Genomic DNA, 7,915 nt, shown 5'->3' on the forward strand with positions numbered 1-7,915 from the left:
GAGCCCCTCCCCGACTAATGTTTAGTGCTAACTGCTAACAACAGTGATCTGCTTTTGTTGTCATGGAGAGAAAGCTACTGGATAAATGACTAAATAATTAAATAATTATTATTAAATAATATCTGGATGCAGCCATATGTGGTAAAAGGTCTCCAGCGTGCATGTATGTATAGCGCTGTGATTTAAAAAGATTACAATTTAATAAAAGCTTAACTAGCATTGATTACATTTAATTAGTAGGTTACATTACGTTGTGTATGGATTCAGGTTTACTTGTGTCGTTAAAAAATAAAAGTAATTTGCAGAGTTCAATGATGAGCGCCAATGTATTCTTTTAATATTATATCAAATGTTGACATGAGACCTATACAAATCCTTAGCTACTGATTTTATATGTGTTAGTTTGTAAATAAAGGCTAACACAATTTAATCCACAGCACACACGTCTCAACATTACGATATAGAATAGGACAAAAGCCTATGTGAGTCATTCTCTGTATAGCCTATAACTTTTACACATGCTCCAACTACATTTTTATTTCCATACTTTTGAATTACTTCTGTATAAAACAGTTTAAAATGACCCAAAGACGCAGGACCTTTATTATACAACTCTTAGACAAAATGGCGGATGACAACAGTTTCCAAGCTAGGATTGGTTAATAAAATGTTTAAGGAGAGGCTTAACAAAGGTGCATTTGCATGCACATTTTAGATATCTATAAATGAATTTTGACTAGTCACATTGTTAATTCCAGATATCTACATTGAAGGAGTATTGCATTTTATTATAGCAAGAGATCCATGATGATGTTATTCTGCTGAGTTCAATGATGAGCGCCAATGTATTCTTTTAACATTATATCAAATGTTGCAACAGCTGACATGAGGCCTATACAAATCCTTAGCTACTGATTTTACATGTGTTCGTTTGTAAATAAAGTCTAACAATTTAATCCACAGCACACACGTCTCAACATTACGATATAGAATAGGACAAAAGACTGTCTGAGTCTTCTCTGTGTAGTCTACCACTTTTACACATGCTCCAGCTACATTTTTATTTCCATACTTTTGAATTACTTCTGTATAAAACAGTTTAAAATGACCCAAAGACGCAGGACCTTTATTATACAACTCTTGGCGGATGACAACAGTTTCCAAGCTAGGATTGGTCAATAAAATGTTTAAGGAGAGGCTTAACAAAGGTGCATTTGCATGCACATTTTAGATATCTATAAAGGAATTTTGACTAGTCACATTGTTAATTCCAGATATCTACATTGAAATTCTTCCTAGTCACAAAGCTAAATGCAGATATCTCCAAAGAAAGATCTTCCTAGTCAAAAATCTGATTGAGATATCCATAATTAAATTGCAGATATCTTTAAATGAGTTTTGACTAGGAAGAATTCCAATTCAAGATATCTCTTATTAAGTTTTGCCTAGTCAAAAATCCAATTCAAGATATCTACAACTGTAATTTGACTAGTAATAAATTACTTTCAGATATCTACAAATGTATTTTGGATATCTTTAAGAAATCATGAATTAAAGATATCTGCAATATAATTATGACTAGTCAAACACCAGTTAGAGATATCTTGAATTATAATTTTGACTAGTGGTAATTCAGTTAGAGATATCTCTAATTTAATTATCACTAGTAGAATTGTAATTTGAGATATCTCTAATTAGAATTATGCCTAGTACAAAATCAATTATAGATATCTTTAATTACAATTTGTACTAGTCAAAACTCTTTTGTAGATATCCGAAAATATTTTCCAATGGAAGTCAATGGAACAATACGACTAGTCGTAATAGCATTGTAGATATCTCGAATGTATATTATGACTAGTCAAAATAACATTGTAGATATCTTCAATGCATATAATGACTAGTCATAATCACATTGTAGATATCTTAATTCCAATTACGACGAGTCAAAATTGCAGAATAGATATCTGGAATCGGAATTTTGACTAGTCAAAACTAAATTATGACTAGTACAGCAAGAAGTATTTAATGCTAATACGGCTTGCCATATGAAGCGTCTTTTGAAGATATCTATGACGTCATTACAGATATCTTAAATGGAGTTTTGACTAGACATAAAGTATTTAGAGATATCTCTAATCAGATTTCTTACTAGTGCAATTATAATTGCAGATATCTGTAATTATCATTGTGACTAGTCAAATTATAATTATGACTAGCCGAATTACAACTGTAATTATCTGAAATATATTTTATGGATAGTCAAACCAAAGTTTTAAATGCTAAAACGGCTTGCGATATCAATGGAACAGTATGACTAGTTGTAATAGCATTGTAGATATCTCGAATGTATATTATCACTAGTCAAAATAACATTGTAGATATATTCAATGCATATAATAACAAGTCATAATCACATTGTAGATATCTTAATTCCAATTACGACGAGTCAAAATTGCAGAATAGATATCTGGAATTGGAATTTTGACTAGTCAAAACTAAATTATGACTAGTACAGCAAGGGGTATTTAATACTAAATCGGCTTGCCATATACGTCGTCTCCATGTACGTCGCCTTACAAGACGCCTGATACATACATCATCTCCATGTACGTCGTCTTAAACTAAATTTAAAGTTTTCATTACAGCAGATGTATGTTACAGGCTATTACTTTTATTTAGTTTTTTTTCCCATAAAGTGGCAATAGTGCACAATAACTGCTGCATAATAACAGTCAGCTGTTACGTTGGTGTTGAAGTGAAGTACAGCACATTAATGTTCAGTTTATTAGTCAAGGGCAAGGCCCTTCTTTTTGCTTGGATGCTACAAAAAGTACTGAAGCCCAAAGAGGCAATGCATGATTTCTGCATGAATGATATTTCATTCTTGTTTCCTTGTGATCTCGACATAAAATAGTGTCATTTTAACAGAAATAAAGTTGTATTTATATTAGATATTCATTAGCCATTCGATCTTCAGCATTAAATGACGTGGAGAACAAAGTCCTTCTGAACAAACATTTCATGAATTTATAATGTTTGGGAATCAGCCATTTTAACTGAAAGATGAAGGCTGTGATAATAATGTTGTCCACTAGATGGGGCAACAGGATAAGGAATCTTTTAAGCCTAATATTTTTCGATAGGATTCCATCCCTATGAATTGAAACAAACGTGTTGATCTACCTCATTTGCATAACTATGGTGCGCTGACAGTATAGCTTTATATAATTCGTGTACATAGAAATCTTTGAAATGTATATTTATCATTACATTTTTTAACTTTTATAGACCTCAGTAAGACATAAAACATCTAGACAGGATTAAATACAACCCCAAATCAGGAAATGTTTTTAAAAATGCAATAACATGTTGTAAAATGCAATAAAATCAAGATCTTATAATACAATCTTAATTCTATTTAATCTTTATTTGATTGTCAAAAGTGCAAAGAAAAGATGTTCAATGTTTTTTCTGACCAAATAAACTGCAATCTGTAAATATAATATAATAAAATATGTCCCAATTGGGACAGAGGCACATTTACACTGTGTCACATCAACTTTCCTTTTCATTACAATGTTTAATTGTTTGTGAATTGAGGATACTAATTGTTAAAGTTTTGCAAGTAAAATTTTTGCCCAATACAAGACTTCAGCTGGTCATCAGTCTGTGGTCATCATTGCCAGATTGTCCTTTTCATGATGAACCATACATGTTCAATAGGAGACAGATCTGGACTGATCTAGCACATTCATGCTGTGTCTACGAAACCACGCTGTTGTAGCACATGCAGAATGAGACCTGGCATTGTCTTGTTCTAATAACCATGGACTTCCCATGAAAGATGTCATCTTGATGGCAGTATATGTCTCTGTACAATGCCAATATAATGCTTCCATGTCAATGGTACCCTCACACATGCCAGACACCCATGCTGTTTTCTCTGATAAACCCCCATACAGTGACAGATATTTGCTTGTGCATCTGTCGCTGGTGAAAGTCTGGATGGTCCCTTTGGTCTTTGGGACTGAGAACTCGACATCAATTTTTCCCAGTGGACTCATGTGACCACAGCACACATTTCCACTGTCTCTTTGACTATCTGAGATGAGCTCTGGCCCAGTGAACCTGCAGCATCACTGCATAGAATTGATGTATAGCTTTCTGATGAGCCAAACCTGATACCCTCACTTATTACCAATTTACCCTGCTTATAGACTGTTTCAAAACAGTTTAATTTGGATATTCTATAACCCTTTCACTTTTATTTGACCTCTGTCTTGTTTATATGTACAAAATATATTTAAGTTGGTCAGTGAAAACTTTGGAAATCTTTTGTTTGTACTTTTGTCAATTTAATAAAAGTTAAAGCGCATTAACAAATCACAGATTCTTGATTTCAACTTTTTTTCCCCGATTTGGGGTTGTATATTGCTGTCCATTTAAAATGAAGATACAATTATATTTGCTTTTTGTAGATAATATACAGGTATTATAATATTTCTATAAAGACACACTTAGTGCTTAATCCCTGTAAAGAAAAAGACCAATTACCAATTAGAAATATAGGGAGGTAAACTTAAGGAAGAACCCACAAATATGGGGAAACAAAGAGGACCATCACATCAAGATGTAATTTTGATTCAGTTGTTACTTTGTATGAATTGAAGAGAGCGCTTACAGAGGTAAAACAAACATCTCCAAGCAAAGATAATATATTTGTTATTAAATGATTAAACATTTATCTGAAACATCACATATTGTTCTTGTTGTGATTTTTATTCATGTTGGAATATTTATTAACTATTAAAAAAACATTGTGTCTATTTTGTATTTTTTAAGTCATCAAAATAATTGTATCATAATATGAAAGTGTACTTTGATTTTTATTCTTAGTATTTTTTTTTGTTGATCTAGTATTCTGACAATCCAAAACCTATGATTCAGTGAGTTATGATGGCTTTAAGAGCTTTAAGACCACTTCCCACAATATACAATAAAGCAATGTCAATTTTTCATTCTTAGTTTTATTCCATGAGCAAGCAGAGTACGAACAGTGCCTTCAAGTGATGACATTTGAAAACAGCAAAATACAACATAGAGTCAACATAAATTAAAATGGGGAAAATAATACAAGAAAATAAATAGATAAACACATAAAACTGACAGTGTTAACAGTGGATAAATATGTTATATGTATTAGAAATATTACTATTGTTGATAGTTTTTGTAAAATTCAGTGAAATGAGCCATTGTGCTTATCATAAGGAAGCCAAAAATCATATCTTTGAGGGACATGAAAAAGTCTTGCATAATAGGAAAAGTCTCAGAATAACTTTTGTGTTCCACAGAAGAAACAATCATACAGGACTGGAATGACATGAAGATAAGTAAATTATTACTCAGTGATTACTTGGTTATGAAGTTCTTGATTTTGGTTAACTATCCCTTTAAGTAAAATACAAATACATCCCTTTAAGTTAAATAAAATCAAGGCTATAAGCATCAAAATATACTTAAGATATTACTTTTTATTACTTATTATATTACTGGATTATAAATAAAGTTCATCTTTAATTTTTATTACTGTATAATACTTGATCAAATTACAGCTCTGCTGACGATGTATTAGGCCTATTTAGAACACAAGTCTAAGGCAGCGACGTACTTATCAACGACGTTGTTGTCACACGTCTGTGGAGATGATATACTTATCACGCACGCGTCTGAGGAGGCGACGTACTTATCTATGGAAGGCCATTAGCGCCAAAAACACGTGAATTTTAACGTGTCACCAATGCGTTAAAAATGCGTATTTCACATGTATACAACGTCGTTTACGCGTGAAAAATCAGAGCGTTAAATACGTGCATTCAACGTGTTAAATACGTGTGAAATACACGTGAAATACATGTTAAAAATCTGTTTGAACGGGTCAGTGTCATTGGCTGCTGAGGACTTGGGTCAAACCACTTCTCTGAGCTTAGGGGGGTGTACCATTCATAGACTAGGCAACCACCATTTAACATGCTATAGATCAGCTTATTCAGCCTAATTATTTTGTCTTTTTTTTCTTTTCTTTTTTTTGTATAACCTATAGAAATAATATATTTAAATTGCAGTTTTATGAAAAACTCATTTTTCACCACTCATGCCTTTTTGTAAATAAACACATTAGTGGACATTCTAGCTTTAACAGTGATCAAACGTAAAGGGTTAGTTCACCCAAAAATGAAAATTAGCCTGTGTTTTACTCACCCTCAAAGCATCCTAGGTGTATATGACTTTCTTCTTTCAGACGAATCCAATCTGAGTTATATTAAAAATTGTCCTGGCCCCTCCAAGCCTTACAATGGAAATAAGCGGGTGCTTTTTGTCAACAGTCCAGAAGACATGAAATAAAGCACACGCATCCGTAATAAAACGTGCCTCGCACGGCTCCGGGGGGTGAATAAAGGCCTCCTGTAGCGAATCCATGCGATTTTGTAAGAAAAATATCCATATTTCAAAAATAATAAACACTTTTTTCTCACTTCTGCTGACTGTGGTACGCAGAAGTCATTCCGGCAGATGACGTAGGATGTCAGCGTAGCGTGATTAGTGACGAACACGGAGAGAGAACAAAACAAAAATCCAGTCACAAATTAGAAGCACAAAACGAGGATTTATGCTTCTTCATTGTGCACGCATGCCATATCTCACTGGCATGCGTGCGCGACGCATACGTCCTACATCATCTGCCGGAACGGCTTGCACGTATGACAGTCAGCAGAGTTGAGAAAAAAGTGTTTATTACGTTTGAAATATGGATATTTTTCTTACAAAAACACATGGATTTGCTAAAGGAGGCCTTTATTCATTCTTTATTATTTATTTATTATTTTTTTTCCATACTATGGAAGTCAATTGGGACCAACAACTGTTTGGTTACTAACATTCTTCAAAATATCGCATTTTATGTTCCACACAAGAAATAAACTCATAGAAGTTCGGAACAACATGAGGGTGAAAAAATGGCAGAATTTCATTTTTGGGTGAACTATCCCTTTAAGTCCTGCTATGGTCTGACAAGTTCAGTGTTTTAAATAGGTTCCAAATTGAAATCAGTGGTTACTAAAGAGAGAATATATTACTCTGACTTAAGTTGTTTCAATTTGTACTTGTCACGAACTGTGCCAGAGGAACGGATGCAGAGACGTGGATCAAAGTAACAGTCTTTAATGTAATCCAGAACAAGGGGTAATCCACACTAGGAATGGCTGAAGACACACATACATAACATTAAGACCCGACAAAGACAGACTGCACAGACTGGGGTTTAAATACATGGGGTAACGAGGGTAATTGCAAAGACACACCTGAACCAAATCATACAATCAACGAGAAACAGAAACTGGGTCACGGAGAGCACATGGCGACAAAAACATACAGGCAGACAGTCCAGGGGCTTGACAGTACTTACCTCAGACTTGGCAGCAGCTTAATGTCCTTATATCTTATATACAGTTTCATATCCTTTATATCTTTAAGCATACAACGCTTTAACAGTATAATAATATAAGTGCAATAAATTAAACTGTGCAATACTCAGATCTATATTTTCTACTGTATACACCTGCGAGCTTCAGTGTAAATATTGCATCAATATCAATTCAATTTGAGCGCTATTTAAACCCAGATGATTGTAACCACTCTAAATTTGTCTGCTTTGGGAAAGCTAGCGTGTCTCTGACATAGTGATAACACTCGTTGCCTTCTCTAGTGCAGCTCAACCAGGTCTTGTCCCATTCATCGGTATTTGTGAAATCACAAATCCCGGAAAATATGTGTTGTAGTCCAAACTAGTTGTTCATTGTAGTTTTTGAAAAATGATTTCTGTTAAATAAAATATCTCCTTTTGAAGTGGACTTTG

Source organism: Sinocyclocheilus anshuiensis, unplaced genomic scaffold, assembly GCF_001515605.1.
Source record: "Sinocyclocheilus anshuiensis isolate Anshui unplaced genomic scaffold, SAMN03320099.WGS_v1.1 scaffold634, whole genome shotgun sequence".
Taxonomy (NCBI): Eukaryota; Metazoa; Chordata; class Actinopteri; order Cypriniformes; family Cyprinidae; genus Sinocyclocheilus; species Sinocyclocheilus anshuiensis.